The sequence below is a fragment of the Acomys russatus genome, chromosome 16 (genome assembly GCF_903995435.1).
Source record: "Acomys russatus chromosome 16, mAcoRus1.1, whole genome shotgun sequence".
NCBI classification, from domain to species: Eukaryota; Metazoa; Chordata; class Mammalia; order Rodentia; family Muridae; genus Acomys; species Acomys russatus.
Window position 1 is genome coordinate 26,072,426 of NC_067152.1, and position 19,492 is coordinate 26,091,917.

The window sequence follows — 19,492 nt, forward strand, 5'->3', positions numbered from 1 at the left end:
GGTGTTGGAGGTGGAGATCCTGGGTGGGTTTACAAGTGAGTGAGTTTTATGTTTTGGAGTCTCCTTGCTGTAGGTCTCCTTTTATACTCAGCTAAGTCGTTTCTGTAATTATGAAAATAAATACTATTTCCTTGTTTTTGTTTATATGATACAAATGTCACTTAGTAAGTTGTAGTATTCTAGTAATTACTACCACTGTGTAGGAAATAATTACTTCACTTTTCTCGTGCTTCCTGGTATTCTCCATGAATCATCTCTTGAATTTTCCCCTTACTTGGAGTATTACATGCCCTCAGTCCCTGCTTGTCATATGACATGTGAGAGTCATCATCTGTGCTGCAGTTGTCATCCTAACATGATTTCAAGAGAGCTTCTGAGAGATTTGGAATTTGCACTGGATAAATGCTGCTTTCAGTCAGGTGTACCCACTGGAATGAAAACAGGAAGTAAGCTGCCCTTTTGTCAAGTGTGGGAATTCAGGTTGCCTAGGACCCATGTATGCATCCTAGATACTCACTGAGCTAGTGAAATTCTTAGGACATTCCACCATGTGGTCAGTCTCAGGACCCCTGTGCACTGAGAAATGTGTTGAAGGATTATTAGTACTTAATATTGAATTAGCATTTTAGTAATATCAGCGGTTACTCCTTAACCAGCTTTATACCCAAATAACCACCCAGAGAGACCAGGATCTATTTAATTAGCCTATAGCACAAAGATGTGCAATAAATACTCCATCCTAAACCTCCATGCTAGTATAGCTTCTTCCCATTCAGATTTCCCACATTATACTTGCTTTTACATCATCTCCTAGGCCCAGTTCATTTCTCTTGATGTTGCCTGGTCTTCTCCTCATGGCTTCATCCTCTTCTTCCTTCCCTTTCTTCTCCTCTCCCTTGATCAGGATGTCCTACCCTATTCTCTGTTATTGCTCAGCACTGGCTAGCTTGTTTTATTGGCAATACAGAGAGGAAATGGTGACATGCTCACACAAACTTGAAACAGGAGATACTTAGAATAAACATCACAATGTGATGTCCTGATTGAGACCAGAGAGTGAAGTTGACAAACCAACAGTTGAATGAACAAGGGTAAACTGTACGCAGTCCACAAGAGCATTGTGCCAATAGAAACAGCTAAGAAGGACTCAGTATTTTAATGCTTCACAGATCTGTGGGGTTGAGATATGTTTTTAGAGTTGTCTCCAGGCTGAGATATAATAATATACCCAATAGTTTAAAATGTATTTTCTGGAACATTAAAGCCTTCTCATTGCTGTGCTTTATTGACGGTCTACCAAATATTTTCATATGTTCTAGAAGTTTTGTAATCTGGTTTGTGCTTAATTTTTATAAACATTTAGACGAATACAAGACTTATTCCCAACCTTACATGTGCTTATAGAGGAATTACATAAATTACATGCATAGAATTTATACCAGACACCAGAATTCCAGACAAATGCTGCTTTCAACCTTGGTGTGATGGTTTGAATAGCACTGGCCTTCATAGACTCATGTGTATGAATGCTTGGCCCACAGGGAGTGACACTAGTAAGAGGCATGGCTTTGTTGGGGGTAGTATGTCACTAGGGGTGGGCTTTGAGGTCTTCTGTGCTCAAGATACCCCCAGTGTGGTTCACAGTCTCCTTCTGCTGCCTGCTATCAAGATGTAGAGCTCTCAGCTCTTTCTCCAGCACCATGTCTGCCTGCACACTGCCGTGTTTCCCACCATGGCTATAATGGACTAAACCTCTACAACTGTAAGCCAGCCCCCCAAATTAAATGTTTTCTTTTATAAGAGTTGCAGGCCATGGTGTCTATTCACAGCAATCAAACCCTAGCTAAGACACTTGGAAGGAGAAGCTTCTCAATAATGGGTGACAGTTAATGCAATGACTCATAGCTCCAAATAGCACATTCATATTACCACATCCAAGCCCCAAGGAACATCCTGGAAGAGGAGATGGAGAGAATGCGGACAGCTGAAAGAAGGAATGGAGGACTATAGTCACTGTCTTCTGTACATGACATAGCTGTTGCACTCATGAACCCACAGTGGCCATGATTACCTGCACAAGCCTCATACAGCCCACTGTGGATGGGGGAAGGGCATCATGAGGCCTCACCCCTCCCTAAAGAGCCACTCATATTTAAAGGCTGCTGGAGGAGGCAGAGTCATTTTCTGTTAGTGGCATAACCATTGACGAGTTTTCCATGCTCCCGTAAATAACCTCCACACTCACGCTTACGCAAGCCACCCTAATGAAGCTCAGTGGTGGGTCACAAAAACAGATAAGACACTATGAGGGGCACTGAGGAAGAAAGAAGCATCAGGTTAGTGGGTGTAGGTGGATATAAGAAGGGACAACAAACAGTGAACATATGATCAAAATACAGCTAGATCTGTATGAAAGTATTAAAGAATAAATAAAAAGTTAATAATGCATGGGTCTGACTTAGGTCCCCTGCATAGATGTTATGGTTGTTTAGCTGGGTTTTATTATGGGACTGCTAACAGTGGGAGTAGGAGGGCATCTCTGACTCTTTTGCCTGCTCTTGGGACCCTTTTTCTATGAGGATGCCTTGTCTGGCCTGGATGTGTGGGCTTATGCTTAGTCTTGTTGTAACTTGTTATGCTGTGTTCAGTTGATATCCCTGGGAGGCCTGCTATTTTCTGAAGGAGAAGTGCATCTGGAGGAGAGGGGAGGTATGTATGGGGCAGGGACTAGGAGGAGAGGAAGGAGGGAAACTATGGTCTGGACATAATATATGAAAGAATAAAAACAAACAACAAAGTAATGAGGTTCAAAGCAAAGATTCATATTATGATGTGATCTTTTCTGGTGCTACAAGAATTTAGGTTTAAAGTTACTTAAGGTGCCAGTATATTGCTCATCTGACTACCACAGGTAGTCAGACAATTTCCCACAGACACGCCCAAAAGCCAATTTGATCTAGATAGTCCCTCATGCAGATTGTCTTCCTAGATGATTCTAGACTAGAGTATAAAGTTGACAATTAAAATTGATCATTATAGCCACCACTAAAAGAAGAATAAATTAAAAAATATTATTCTGGTATATCTCTGGAATTGATTTTCAGTCCACTAATAATTTTCATGCACCTGTGTCACAGCAGTTAATGTATAGAATTAACTTGCTTGTGATGGTTTTCAAATCCAGTCTGCTGTTATGGCAACATACTAGTGAACTCAAAATAATATGGGCAAAAATTAGAAGCACAGTAAGGCCCTTGCCCTGAGAATGTGACTGGCCTCCGGCCTGGCTCTACCCACACAGCAGTTTCTCTAGGATTACAATTCTTGTAAAGTCTTACACATTAGGGCTAGTGAAGTAACTATAGGAACCACATTGCTTGTTGACAGAGAATATTTCATTAATCTTCAGGAGCTGTCTTTGTTACATTCTGACTACTCTAGAGAAAAAGGATTTATGGAGGATTAAAATTCCCTTTTCAGAGAGGATGCCAAGATGGCAGTGCCTAATGAGTACAGTGTCTAGGTTTCTGGAGCTCAGTGACTGTGGAACAAGTGAGTGGCATGCTTCTGGCTGCAAAATGCCAACATCTGTGTTTTCCCCAGAGAACACTGGGACTATCCACTTTCCTGAGGAGGACACCCCCAAGCTACAGGGACACAAAGTTCCAGCCTCCTGCCCCCATCCCCACTCCCAGTGCTACCCACTATACCAAGGAGGTCTCCTGGGCTCTAGGGACATAGGATTCCAATGCTCCTCTCTCCCAACCCAAGCATTATCTGCCTTCCTGAGGAGGGCTCCAAGGCTCCAGAGGCACACTTCCTGATGAGACCTGCCAGGACCTCAGGGACATACAGTTCTAGCCTCTAACTCACAGACTTACCCACCTTCCTGGGGTGACCAGCAGGACCTCAGGATCATACAGGTTAGACACCTCCATCCCAATCCCCTGCCTGTGGGTCCAACCAGGACACAGACAGCAGAGAAAAATGGAGGACTAATCCCTGAGATCCAGCCTCTGTACCATAGATCCCAGGAACACCCAGCCTCTGGTTTTTAGACCAGGGCTTTTCCTGCCTTCCTGGGAAGTCTTATGTGCAACAGAGACAACCAGCCAATACTAAGGACAACCAGATGGCTAAAGGCCAGTGTAAAAACACAATCAACAAGAGCCAGGGTGATATGGCACCACCAGAAATCACTATCTTAATACATCAAGCCCTGGATATCCTAACAAAGCTGAAACACAAGAAAATGATCTTAAATCTATTCTTGTTAAGATGTTAGAAGCCTTTAAAGAGGAAATGAATAATTCCCTTAAAGAAATACAATCAAACAGATGAAAGGAATGAATAAAATGGTTCAAGATCTAAAAATAGAAATAGAAACAACAAAGAAAACACAAAATGAGAAAATCCTGGAGATGGAAAACTTAAGGAAGAAAATGGGAACTACAGAGGTAAACATCACCAACAGAATACAAGAGATGGAGGACAGATTATCAGACATAAAAGATACAATTGAAGAAATCAATACATCTGCCAAAGAAAATGTTCCTGACACAAAACATGAAGGGGAGATAAACATGATTTTTATTTGGATCACAAGTAGTGGATGAGAAAAGACTTGTGAGAGAGCAGGTGATGTTTATCCCCTTAGAAGTCGAACCACCATTGGTGTAGATTGGTTATTCACCAGCTGAAAAACATCATTGAACAAATTCTGAGAGGAGGTATAAAAATGAGCCAAAACCAAGAGGCTGGGCCTGTGGAAACTTTAGATAGTTTTGGCTGTTCATCGCTCCAGTTTGAGACACTCCTAGAGAGTCAAGGGAAGGCTTGGGGCTCCTGGGTCTGGCTGAGGTTCTGGATTCTGGCTGCTCCAGGTTCCAACAGAAGAAATCCTGCTGATTACGCCAGGAGAATCATTCCTCGGAACTGATATCCTTATGGTTTCATTATTCTATTCTTTAATCTTATTTTCCTATTGTTTAAGTTAGTCAGATTATAAGTAAGGTACTCTCAGTAAGTTTGTAATAAAATATATATGATAAGAAAATTGAGCCTACAAAAACATCCAGGAAGTCAAGAACACTATGAAAAGACAAAACCTAAGAATAACAGGAATAGAAGAAAAAGAAAATTTCTAGTTCCAAGGACTAGAAAATGTGTTCAACAAAATCAAAGAAGAAAATTTCCCAAAATTAAAAAAAGAGATACCAGGCCAGTGCAGTGACACATGCCTGTAATCCCACCATTGGGAAGGTAAAGACAGGTAGATCTCTGTAAGTTCAAAGCTAGCCTGGTCTACAAAGTAAGTCTAGAACAGCCAAGGATACACATAAAAATCCTGTATCAGGAAAAAAAAAAAACAAAGCAAAGAGATGCCTATAAATACACACAAGGCTTACAGAACACCAAATAGATTAGACCAGAAAAGAAATTCTCCCTGCCACATAATAATTAAAACACTAAATGTACAGAAAAATGAAAGAATATTAAAAGATGCAAGAGAAAATGGCTAAATAACATATAAAGGCAGACCTATTAGAATTATATTTGACTTCTCAACAGAGACTCTAAAAGCCAGAAGGGCCTGGGCAGACATCTTCCAGATGTTAAGAGATCACAGATGTTATCCCAGACTATTACACCCAGCAAAACTTTCGATGACCAAAGATAGAGAAAATAAGATATTGCATGGCAAAATCAAACTTAAATAATATCTATGCACAAAGCTACTCCTACAGAAGATACTAGAAGGAAAAGTCCAACCCAATTAGGTCATCTACACCCCAAAATACACAGGAAATAAATAATGCCACTGCAGCAAAGCCAAAAGAAGAGAAGTACACACTCTACCACCAACATTTAAATTACAGGAACTAAGGAGCATTGATCATTAATATCTCTCATCATCAAGTGACTCAATTCTCCAATAAAAAGACACAGGCTAACAGAATAGTTGCATAATCAGGACCCATCATTTTGCTCCATATAAGAAACACACCTCAACAACAAAGATAGACATTACCTTGGTGTTGGAGGAAGGTCCAACTGTGTTTTCAAATGCTGAGTTCAGTGCCTTGAGGTCTGGTTACTGCCCTGCCATGGGCATTGTTATGAATGTTGAAATATCTCCTGTAACCTTGTAATGATAAGGAATTTTTTCAATGATCTCTGATTGGCTAAATAAAGACACTGTAGCCTATGACTGGGTAGAAGAGAAGGAGGTGCAGTTTTAGGTGCCTGGTCTTGGGGTTGAAGAAGGAGAAGGCAGCAAAGGAAGAGGAGAGAGAGGAGTCACCATAAGGAACGATGGCACTGATCATGAGGCTAAGAAACAGACTGATGGAGCAGAAGCTGCCCAGGAGTCATCATATTGGCAAGTATTTTATTTTTATGTGGGTTTTAAAGGTACTAGGATGAGAGTAGCTCAGGATCTTTCCATCATAGTGGTTACAGCTTAAAAATAAATCATAGTCTTTCTGTGTCAGTCAACGGGGAAATAGCTGGTTAAAGAAAACTATTGCTGCAATAATTTATTGTGTTATTTAATATAGAAATAATATTTTTACAACACCTGAGAATAAAGAGCTAGAAAAAAGATTTTCCAATCAGACAGACCCAAGAAACAAGCTGAAGTGGCCATTCTAATGTCTAATAAAATAGGCTTTCTGACAAAAATTAATCAAAGAAGATAGGGAAGGACACTTTATACTCATCAAAGGAGAAATCCACCAAGATAACATTTCAATTCTGAACATCTATGTCCCCAATACAAGGGCAACCACATTTGTAAGAGAAACATTACTGAAGCTTAAATCACACATTGATTCCACACACATTAATAGAGGGAGACTTTACCATCCACCTTTCACCAATGAACAGATCATCAAGACAGAAAGTAAACAGAGAAGCTAACAAGTGTTATGAATCAAATGGACATAACAGATATCTACAGAACTTTTTACCCAAACACAAAAGAATACACCTTCTCAGAAACTCATGAAACATTCTACAAAATTGACTGTATAGGCTGTCACAAAGTAAGCCTTAACCAATACAAAAAAAATCAAAATAACCCCTTATATTTTATCAGATCACTATGGATTAAGGCTCAACTTCAACAACAACAGAAATAATAAAAAGCCTATACATTCATGGAAACTGAATGACTCTCTACTCAGTGACCATTGGGTCTGGAAATTAATTAATTAATTGATTAAAGACTTCGTAAAATTCAATAAAAATAAAGATACAACATGCCCAAACTTATGGGATACAAGGAAAACCACACTAACAGAAAATTTCATAGCATTAAGTGCATTCATAAAGAAATTATTGAGATATCACATTAGTGACTTGACACACCTGAATGCTCTTGAACAAAAAGAAGTAAGCATACATAAGAGGAGTAGATGGCAGGAAATAATCATACTCAGGGTTGAAATCAATAAGTTAGAAACCAAAGGGAACAATACAAAGAATCAACAAAACCAAGAGCTAGTTATTTCAGAAAATCAACAAATAAGAAAACGCCTAGCCAAACTAACCAAAAGGCAGAGAGACAATATTCATATCAAAATCAGAAATGAAAATGGGAACATTACAATTAACACTGAAGAAATATAAAGAATTTTTAGGTCTTACCTCAAAAGCTTGTACTCCACAAAATTGGAAAATCTAAATGAAATGGACAATTTTCTTGATACATTTTACTTATCAAAGTTAAATCAAGATCAGGTAAACAAGTTAAATAGTAATATAACCCCAAAGGAAATCGAAGCAGTCACTAAAAATCTCGCAAACCAAAAAAAGGCCCAGGGACAGATGGTTTCAGCACAGCATTCTACCAGACTTTCAAAGAAGAGCTAATACCAATACTCCTTAAGGTAGTCCACAAGATAGAAACAGAAGAAACATTGCCAAACTCCTTTGATAAGGCCACAGTTACCCTGATACCTAAATCACACAGAGATCCAACAAAATAAGAGAATTTCAGACCAATTTCCCTTATGAACATCTATACAAAAATACTCAATAAAATACTCGACAACCAAATTCAAGAACACATCAAAAATATCATCCAGCACAATCAAGTAGGCTTCATCCCAGGGATGCAGGGATGGTTCAACATATGAAAACCCATCAAATGTAATCCATCCTATAAACAAACTGAAAGAAAAATTCACATGATCATTTCATTAGATGCAAAAAAAGCATTTGACAAAAATCTAACACCCTCTCATGTCTTAGTCAGATCAGGGATATAAGGCACTTACCTAAACACAATAAAGGCAGTATACAGCAAGCCTATATAGCCAACATAAAATTAAATAGAGAGAAATAGAAAGCAATTCTACTAAAATCAAGGACAAGATAATGCTGCCATTCTCTCCATATTTATTCCATATAGTACTTGAATTCCTAGCTAGCAAAATAAGACAAATATAGGAAATCAAAGGGATAAAAATTGGAGAGGAAGAAGTCAAAGTATCACTATTCACAGATCATATAATATTATATATATTACCCAAAAATTCTACCAGAGAACCCTCCCAGATGATAAACACCTTCAGCAAAGAGGCTGGATACATTAGCTTAAAAAAAAAAAAAAGAAAAAGAAAAGAGAAAAAAGAAAAAAAGATCAAGAGCCCCCCTATATACAAATGACAAATGGACTGAGAAAGAAATTAGGGTAACAACACCCTTCACAATAGCCACAAATAATATAAAGTATCTTGGTCTAACTTTAACCAAGCAAGTCAAAGACCTGTAAAACAAGAACTTCAAGTCTCCAAGGAAAGAAATTAAAGAAGATATCAGAAGATGGAAAGATCTCCCATGCTCACAGATCTGTAGGTTAGCAGTAAAAATGGCCATCTTATAAAAAGCAATCTACAGATTCAATGCAATTCCCATAAAATTACCAACACGATTCGTTACAGACCTTGAAATAACAATTCTCAACTTCATATAGAATAAGCCCAGAATAGATAAAACAATCCTGTACAATAAAAGAACTTCTGGAGGAATCACCATTCCTTATTTCAAGCTGTATCACAGAGCAAAAATAATAAAATCCTCACGGTATTGGCCTAGAAACAGACTGGTTGATCAGTGGAATTGAATTGAAGACCCAGAAGTAAACCCGCAGAACTATAGACACTTTGTTTTGGACAAAGAGGCCAAAACCATAGAATGGAAGGAAGTAAAGCATCTTCAGGAAATGGTGCTGGTCTAACTGGATGTCTGCATGTAGCAAATAGATCCATATTTATCACCCTGTACAAAACTCAAGCTTAAGTAGATCAAAGACTTCTACAGAAAGCCAGATATACTAAATCTATTGGAAGAGAAAGTGGGGAACAGCCTTAAACTCATTGGCACAGAAGACAACTTCCTGAACAGTATACCACAACTCAGGTTCTAAGATCAACAATTAATAAATGGGACCTCATGAAACTGAAAAGCTTCTCTAAGGCAAAGGACACTATCAATAGAACAAAATGGCAGCCTACAGATTGGGAAAAGGTCTTCACCAACCTACATCCAACAGAAGGCTAATATCCAAAATATATAAAGAAATTAAGAAACTAGACACCAATAAACAAAATAATCCAATTTTAAAAATGGGGTACAGAGCTAAACCAAGAGTTCTCAGTAGAGGAAACTCTAATGACCAAAAATCACTTAAAGAAATGTCTAACATTTTTATTCACCAGGGAAATGAAAATCAAAACAAGATTCTGTCAGGAGCCATAAGACCTTGCCTGACCTGCCCCAGTGGCTGAGAGGCCCTGCTGGCTGAAAGCCACAGCTGTCTGCATACTTGAGATAATTATTCTGCCTGACAACCACAAAAGATCTAGCCTGACCTTGAGAAAGAGAACATTTGGTGTATCGCGACTTCTGAATAATTGCCCCACTCCACACCTGCTGTCCTTGGGCCTGGCCCAGAAGATTTTGTAACTTTCCACTGCATTCCTTCCTACACCCCGCCCTCCCAGAAGCTTACTTTAAATTTGGATACCCCCTTACAATAAACGGCCCCGGACAAGCAATGTTTCCCTGGGCCCATGTCTCTCTCTCTCTCTCGCCCAATTCTTTATTCACAGGTCACAACCCTCCTTGTCACTCCACGAGTAATTGAACCGCGGGTTGGGAACAAGATTTTATCTTACAATTGTCATAATGGCTAACATAAAATATTCAAGTGACAGCACATACTGGCAAGGTTGTGGAGAAAGAGGAACAGTACTCTAATTGCTGGTGGGAATGTAAACTTATACAACCACTTTGGAAATAAATCTGGTACTTTATCAAAATATTGGGAATAGTTTTATCTCAAAACCCAGCTATACAATTCTTGGGCATATACTAGAAGATGCTCCACCATATGGCAAGGACATATTCTCAACTGTGGTCATAGCATCTTTATCCATAATAGCCAGAAACTGGAAACAACCTAGATGTTCCTCAACAGAAAAAAATGGATAAAGAGAATGTGCTGCATTTACACAACAGAATACTACTCAGCTATTGAATACAAGTAAATCATGAAATTTGAAGGCAAATCGATGGAAATAGAAAAGATCATCCTGAGTGAGGTAACCAAGACCCAGAAAGACACACATGGTATGTATTCATTTATAAGTGGATATTATCCATGTAGTACAGGATAATTATACTACAATGCACAGACCCAAAGAAGCCAAGTAACAAGGAGGCCCTAAGGAAGGACACTTGAATCTCACTCAGAAGAGGAAGCAGAATAGACAGGAGAAGTGGATGAAGAGAGGAAACTGAGTAGGAAATGTGTGGGTGGGGTGGGAAACTAGGATAGGCATCAGATATGGGGAGAGCAGGGAGGAAGGTGAGAGGGGGATGGGAGAGAGAAGGTAAACTGAATGGGGGGAATCTCTTGCAAACGCTGGAGGCCTGAGATGTGGTAGGTATGAGGGTGACTCCACTTGAGACTCCCAGCAGTGGAGGACATGGAAAATGAAGGGGCCACCTTCTAGCCTGGCAATACTTCTAATGCAGAAAGGGGAACACAAATCCACCCACAAAACTTTTGACCCAAAAGTTTACCCTGCATACAAGATGTGTGGGGATAAAGATGATGTAGAGATTGAGGGAAAGTCCAACCTATGACTGGCCCACCCTGAGAGCCATGCCATGGGAGAGAGCCACCCCATGGGAGAGAGCCACTGCTAATGATACTCTGCTATGTTTGCAGACAGGAACCTAGAATAACTGTCCTCTGAGAAGCTCCCCCCAGCAGAAAATGGAAACAGATGCTGAGACTCACAGCCAAACATTAGGTGGAGCTTGAGGAGTCCTGTGAAAGAGTGGGGGGTGGGAGATAGAGGGACCCATAGGAGACAAGAACCCAACAAGAAGACCAATACAATCAACTAACCTAGGCACATGAGGGTTTATCGAGATTGAAGCACTAACCAAAAAGCATGTATGAACTGTTCCTATGGCCCCCTAAACATATTCAACTGATGGACAGCTTGATCTTCAAGTGGGTCCCCTAGCAAGTGGAGTAGAGGCTGTCTCTGACATGAACTCTATTGCCTGCTTTTGAGTCACTTTCCCCTAGCTGGGCTGACTTGTTTGGCATTGGTGGAAGAGGATGCTCTTAGTTCTGATGTGACTTGATGTGCTGGGGGGGGGGGCGGTTGGTATGGGGGCATGCCCTTTTTCTGAGAAGAAGGGGAGGGGAAAAGGAGGGAAAAGGGTAGGAGAATGGGACTGGGATGAGAGGAGGGAGGGGGCTGCAAGAAGGATGTAAAGGGAATTTTTAAAATCTATTTTCAGTTATTGATCAGAACATCTTTTGTTGCCCTGTATAACTTACTGTTTATTATCTAGATGGGCTTGAAAAATTCCAGATGTACTTATTTAGAATTATAAATTAAAAAAAATGATAGCTAGGGGTAGTTAACATTTTATTAATTTATGAAACATTCTTAGTATATATTTAGGCAAAGCTGATGTGTCCCATGACAATAAATGGACTCGGCAGGTTGTATCTATCTATCTATCATCTATCATCTATCTATCTATGTATCTATCTATTTTTCTATCATCTATCTATCTATCCATCTATCTATCTATCTATTATCTATCTATCTATCTATCTATCTATCTATGTATTTATGTATCTATGTGTCTATCTATCATCTATCTGTCTATCATCTATCTATCTATCATCTATCTATCTATCTATCTATCATCTATCTATCTATCTATGTATCTATCTGTCTATCTATCATCTATCCATCTATCATCTATCTATCTATCTATCTATCTATCTATCTATGTATCTATCTATCTATGTATCTATCTATCTACGTATCTATCTATCTATCTATCTATCTATCTATCTATCTATCTATGTGTGTGTGAATAATAATCAAAGAAAAAAAGGCCGTCACTTTGAAAAAGAGTGAGAGGGCATGAAAGGGTTTGGAGGGAAGAGACATTGATTGGCGGAGAGGGAGGAAAGGCAAGGGGGAAATGATGCAATTACATTTAAACTAAAAGTTAAAATTTAAAAACCAAAATAAAATTGAAATAATCTTGAAAAATAAAATTGAAGAAAAGAAATAAAATGAAAAATAGTTTCATTTGTTGTTTGTAAATAGAACATCACCAACTGCATAATGCACCGAAACTTTGAGCTTAAAATGTTTTAATATATTTTTATGAACCAAAACTTACAAATCTTTTTGCAGACATGGTACTTATGTACATGCTGTAAGCGATCCCCAGGACAATGATGGTCATTTTGTGGTTTTGTGGTGAGAAATATGAATGGGCAAGAAATGCCCATTTCTGATCATCCTCAGAAAGACAGAGGGAGTGAGGAAAGGTCTTACGAGACTATAAAGAGACCAAAAAAAAAAAAAAAAAAAAAAAAAAAAAAAAAAAAAAAAAAAAAAAGCACAGGCCTTGGTAGCATGATTGTCTGAAGCAATGAAGACATTTCTCTCTGGAGGAACTAGGGTTTTCCTTATCTGCTGATGGTCACTTTATTTTCATGAGGAAGTTGGCATAAAACTCATGCATTTGCAGAGATTTGGGGTTAAGAAGTCATCTTTGGATTCCAAATGAGAGTTATATGTTTAAAGGGGAAGAAAAAAAAAGGAAAGGATGTAAGGAAAGATGCTCAAATTTTATGCAGCCAATAATAGATGATACTGGAACAAGAAATAACAAGTCAGGTGGAATTTCTGTAACTTCATGACTTTGAATTCACTGCAACCTTTAGAGGACACTTGAGATGCTGAGCAATGCTTTACTTTAAATTATACAGGATAATCAAAGAGTGACACGTATTTTCCTAATATTCACCAAGGAGAATGTTATGATAAGGTATTATTTTTAGTCCTAGGAAGTACTTCAATAACATTAAATACACTTACAGAGAGCCTATATTCTGTGTCAGGCCCTGTGATAAGCATGTTACAGGTCTTTAAATCTTTGAGAGGTATAGTGCGTCACCCATATTTTACAGACAGTCTGGACCTGAAGATGCCAATAGCTTCTTCTGTGCCATACTGCAAATGCCTTGCGCTGTTCTGACTCCAGCCCAGGTAAGAGGAACAAAGAGCCCCTGATTCTAAGCATGCTTTTCTACATTGGTGATGAGAAAATCAGTGTTGGTATGCAGTGAGAGCTAAACACATGTACAAACACACACACACACACATGAACACACACACGAGTATTTAACACATCAGGAGATTTTAGTAAGATGTGAAACAGCTCTTAATTGAGAACTGGAAGCAAGGCTTTATGAAACCATTATAATAAGCCAGCACTCAGGACGAAAATATGACTTGTCTAAAAATAGACGCATTCAGGTTGGGTTGAAATATCTTGACATTTATATTGACTCTTGCTATTCCCCGTAGGAACTGAATTCAACTCTGAATGTTATACCAAACAGGACTTAGCAGCTGAGAATCCATCTTTCCAGTCACTGTGTAGCTAAAATGCATTTTATCTGACTAGTGAAAGCAGCCGTTGGTGTGACAAGTATTCCAAGCAGTGTGGTGTTGAGCAGGGGTGGGGGTGGGGGGAGTGTGTTCTTTCCATCTCCCTGTCTGTCACACGAGTCTCTGCATTTGAGATTACAGCCTTTTCACTCTCTTGCAGTATCTTTTACCATAATGATAGCTGTCCAGACATATTTATTATCATGTAATTGATTTCCCTAACCAATGGGAATGATGCCCGTTGTCGTGGCATTGTGTGAGGCAAGAGGAAAAGGTCTTCATACTTCAGGTCATTTTTCAGTAATTAGCATATTGATGTATACATGTGTAATGATGACATATGAGCCACAGAAACAGATGTTTGCCAGATGTTGCAGGTTTTGCCTGGCAAGCAATTCATCTGTATAGCTAGTGTTATGGGAATGTCCTATCATCTTTCTCTCTGTCTTTTAAACATTGTTTGACAATGCCTTGTTTTTACTTAAATACTTTTAAAAAAAGATTTATTTATTTAGTATACAGTGTTCTGCCTGCATGTAACATCTGCAGGCCAGAAGAGGACACCATATCTTACTGTAGATGGTTGTGAGCCATCATGTGGTTGCTGGGAATTGAACTCAGGACCTTTGGAAGAGCAGGTAGTGCTCTTAACCACTGTGCCATCTCTCCAGCCCCTTAAATAGTTTCATATCATGTATTTTGAGCTTATTCTTTCCCCTCCCCCCAAATCTTCCCTGGTACCTCTCATCTCCCTAAATCCTCAACTTCATTCTCTCTCTCTCTCTCTCTCTCTCTCTCTCTCTTCTCTCTCTCTCTCTCTCTCTCTCTCTCTCTCTCTCTCTCTCTCTCTCTCTCTCTCTCTCTCTCTCTCTCTCTCTCTCTCTCTGCTCTGGCATGTGAAAAGAATCCAAGAAAGATGACTTGTCCACATGCTAGCATGAGGCACAAGTGGCTTTCTGCTCTCCCGGTGCTTGTCCTCAGTGGATGGAAGCGCCATCAATAGGAGCTACGTGCTGCATAGGCACCTCTCCCACACACTGTGGAGGCCTAAGCAGTGACACTGAGCAACAGAGCAAAAGACACTTCGTGTGCAGAAAAAGCATTCCATTCCTGAGCCTGCTGGAGACTGGAAAGGTGGGCGTCACTGAAGTCAGATTCAGGCTTCTCAGTTTCTAGGATTCTGACTTGTTTCCATGACTGTCTTCCAGGATGCATTTAAAAGGATGTCCTTATTCCATTTTTTTTCTTTTTGGTAAAAGTCTCTGTGTCTGTCTGTGCTTTTAGTGACTCCCACTTATCTCTGATGCCATAATGTGGCATGCCCTTTAAACATAGCCTCTTTTAGAGTGTTACTGACATGGATATTGCTTTCTAGGGCTCAGGTACAGTAATGGAACAAAACAAAAGAATAAAGACTAGTATATATAAAACTTGTATAATAAAGCTTGTAAAGAAGAAAGAGAGAAATGTTAGAAGATTCGCAGGTAAGTGGAAGCAATCCGAAGGTGACACCGTTCATGGTGACCACGTGTTTGGATAAAAATGTGTGGACAGTCTGCAACTCTGAGACTGGGAAGACAAGGCCTGAGATGAGGTAGTTGTCTTGAGAAAATTGCTCCAGGATGGGAAGAGAACCAGTGCAGAGCACATGTGAGCAGGACACTGCTGGATGGGGCTGGCTTCTACTTCCACCCAAGAACATGGAACTGAGACATGTTCGGTGGGAAGGTGCTAATGGGAGCATGTGCGCATGTGCTCACTAACTTCCACAGCTTGCCCTGGGTCCGAGGCTTCATCTTCCACGCCCAGCTCTTCTCTGTGTGCCAGAGAGAGACCCAGTAAAGGGAACCACATGACTGCTCCAAGGAAACACCTCCCTGTTCTCTCAGGAGAACAGAGGAAACAAAGGGCACAGATAAATTCATCCACCATGGGCTTTTCATTATTTTGAGAGGGGCTTAAAAAAGAAGTTGAGAGCTGCAGGCAATTAAAGGAGATATAAGGAGATGGATGTATTTTCATTTGGATGTCTAAAATTCAGATTTATTTGATGTATAGAAATATTTCTACTATAGAAAAATGACAAAAAATAAACATCAGTGTGGGAATGGCATGATAGATTACAGAGAAAACCCATTTTTATTATTTTTTTATTATTTATTTATTTATATTTGAGAGAGAAAGACTTGGTTGGGGGAAAAACAGTGAGTGTTTAGGAGGCCAAAAATCATGTTCAAAGATAGGCTTTGATTGACCTCTTGGGGTTCAGCTCACACATCACGAATGGTGAGTGATGAAGGACAGGAGACTGTAGGTGACAGTGCTCAGCAGCAAGAACCACTAGAACATGCTGGGCGGCAGCAGGTAGTCCTGCAGCAGGTGGTCTGGCAACAGGTGGGGCAGCAGCAGCTAGAGATGCAGCACTGGGACCTTCAGCAGCTGGACACACAGCAGCTGGGGCGGCAGCAGCTGGAGATGCAGCAAGAGGGCCTGCAGCAGCTGGGGCGGCAGCAGCTGGAGATGCAGCAAGAGGGCCTGCAGCAGCTGGGGCGGCAGCAGCTGGAGATGCAACAAGAGGGCCTGCAGCAGCTGGGGCGGCAGCAGCTGGAGATGCAACAAGAGGGCCTGCAGCAGCTGGGGCGGCAGCAGCTGAGATGCAACAAGAGGGCCTGCAGCAGCTGGGGCGGCAGCAGCTGGAGATGCAACAAGAGGGCCTGCAGCAGCTGGGGCGGCAGCAGCTGGAGATGCAACAAGAGGGCCTGCAGCAGCTGGGGCGGCAGCAGCTGGAGATGCAACAAGAGGGCCTACAGCAGCTGGGGCGGCAGCAGCTGGGGCGGCAGCAAGAAGGCCTGCAGCAGCTAGAAATGCAACAGGAAGGGTGACAGCAGCTGGGTCTGCAGCAACTGGACACACAGCAGCTTGGCCTACAGCAGCTGGACATACAGCAGCTGGGGCGGCAGCAGGTGGTCTGGCAGCAGCTGGGCTGGCAGCAGCCTTGGCCACAGCCCTCCTCAGAGCAGACAGAGCCACAACAGACAGAGCTGACCATGGTGTTAGAGGTGGAGGTTATAGGTGGGTTTACAAGAAGGTAAGTTGGACAGTTTGGCAATGGGGGTCTCCCCACCCACATCCCCTTTTATACCCTGCTGAGGGGCTGATGTCCTCATATGCAACATTCTTTCCTTGTTATTGCTTATGTTAATTAATAGGTCACTATCAAGTTATGTAAGCTTATTTTCCTGATTACATTTTCAAGGTGAATGGAAAACATGAATTTCTTCCTGGTGTGTTAGGGCTCACTGTCAGTTCTTGATGAACCATCTCCTAATTTTTTTTGTTGTTTTTAATTCCTTCCAAGAGAGCTGTCACCTGACATTCTGTGTCCTGGTCCCACAGGTTTTAGTGTCATTTGGGTGGCACTTCTTACCTTCCTATATGTAGTCACATTCCTACTTGATTGTAATTGCTCCTGGTGACCCTGGAAGAGAACGTGCTTTAGACTGATGGCTCATACATAATGGGTCAGGTGAGCACAGAAGGTCTGGTTGTGGGAGACCACTAGCTTGAGAATAGGAAATCATCAGAACAGTATCTGTCCTTATTGGCTCTTGTTAATGGGGAAGGTGTTGCATATTTCAGCTCTCTAGGGATGATGGCAGTGATGAGACCGTAGAGAATCACAGTCCAGATGACATCATTTAACCAGAATGAATGTATAATGACTTATGTATATATAGTAATTATTGTACAGCATTGTGCCATAGGCTAATTAAATACATCCTGGTCTTTCTGTGTAGTTATTTGGGTATAAAGCTGATTAAGGTGTACTGGTAATTTCACTAAAATAATAATTCATGTATATACATTTAAATATATTAGTAGTATCAGAAAACCAATTAGTATGCTCTTCCCTGGGAAAAAACTATTTCCCTCACTGCCAGCATGAGGCCCCATGCACCATGCATATTCCCTTATGCACTTAAATGTGTCAAATATGTCTACTAGTGTTGTCTTTGTTCATCTCATATTTAGGTAGCTATGCTGGTAAGACCTGAAAATATCCATGCAAGTAACATTATGCATACTGAGCAGATTGGACTTAGATGTGATACACACATACAAAGTACATGTAACAACAATAATGAAAAAAGAGACCATGAATTTGAAAAGGAGAAAGGGATGGTATAGGAGAGGGTTTAGAGGGAGGAAATGTTGAATGACTATTAATATTGAATATTGAATTATTATTTTAGTGAAATCAGCAGTACTCCTTCACAGCTTTATACCCAAATAACCACACAGAGAGACCAGGATATATTTAATTAGCCTATAGCACAATGCTGTGCAATAATTACTCCATCCTAAGCCTCCATGCTAGGATAGCTTCTTCCCATTCAGATTTCCCACAATATACTTGGTTTTAAATCATCTCTTAGGCCCGGTTCATTTCTCTTGATGTTGCCCGGTCTTCTCCTTATGGTCCCATTCTCTTCTTCCTTCTCTTTCTCCTCCTCTCACTCAACCAGGATGTCCCACCCTATTCTGTTATTGCTCAGCATTGGCTAGTTTGATTTTATTGACCACACAGAGAACAAATGGTGACATGTTTACACAAACTTGGAACTGGGGATACTTAGAATAAACATCACAATTCAATCTCTGGATTGATCCAGAGAGTGGGGTGGAGAAATCAGCATTTGATTGAGCAAGGATAAACACAGTACGCAAGAACATTTTTGCCAATAGGAAAGGGAAGGGGGGAAATTCTGTAATAATATTATAATCTCAAAAAAATAAAATAAATAATTTAAAAACAGAAAATTGAAGGAGAGATAAATCTGTTTTTGTTATGATCCCTAAGTTTGGGATGGAGAATGGTCTCATGAGAGAACAGGTGAGGTTAATCCACTAGAAGGCAAACCACCTCATGTGGAAGCTTGATTGTTGCCAGCTGAAAAGTTCTCATGAACAAACTCTGGTAGGAGATATATAAATGAGCCCAAAACTGGAGGCGGGGCCTTTGGAGACTTGGGATAGTTTTGGCTGTTCATCGCTCGGGCTCAGCTTCAAGAAGCTGCTAGAGAGAACCACTCAAGGGAAGGCTTTGGGGCTCCTGGCTCCTGCTGAGGTTCCAGGTTCTGGTTACTTCAGCTTCCAGTGGAAGAAATCCTGCTGGCAATGCCAGGAGAATCGTTCCTTGGAACTGATACCTTTACGGTTTTGTTATTCTTTAATCCTCTTTTCCTATTGTTTCAGTTAGTTGGGTTATAAGGGACATATGCTCAGTTAATAAATTCATAATAAAACATATTTGTTAAGAAAACTGAACCTACAGAAAACATCCTAATAGTAAATAAAAAAGTGGGTGAGATTAGTTGTTGCAATGAAAGGAATCCAGTCTTGGCATAGTACTTAGACCTGTGACACATCAACTATAAAAAGGGTTAGTTCTCTGAGTTGAAAGTCCTCAGCTAGTG

General features: G+C 40.3%; 1 pseudogene; it reads right to left on the reverse strand.

Moving 5' to 3' along the window:
- Positions 1 to 16,295: 16,295 nt before the first annotated feature.
- LOC127200365 (keratin-associated protein 4-4-like) lies at positions 16,296 to 17,064 on the reverse strand (annotated as a pseudogene).
- Between the last annotated feature and the right edge of the window lie 2,428 nt (positions 17,065 to 19,492).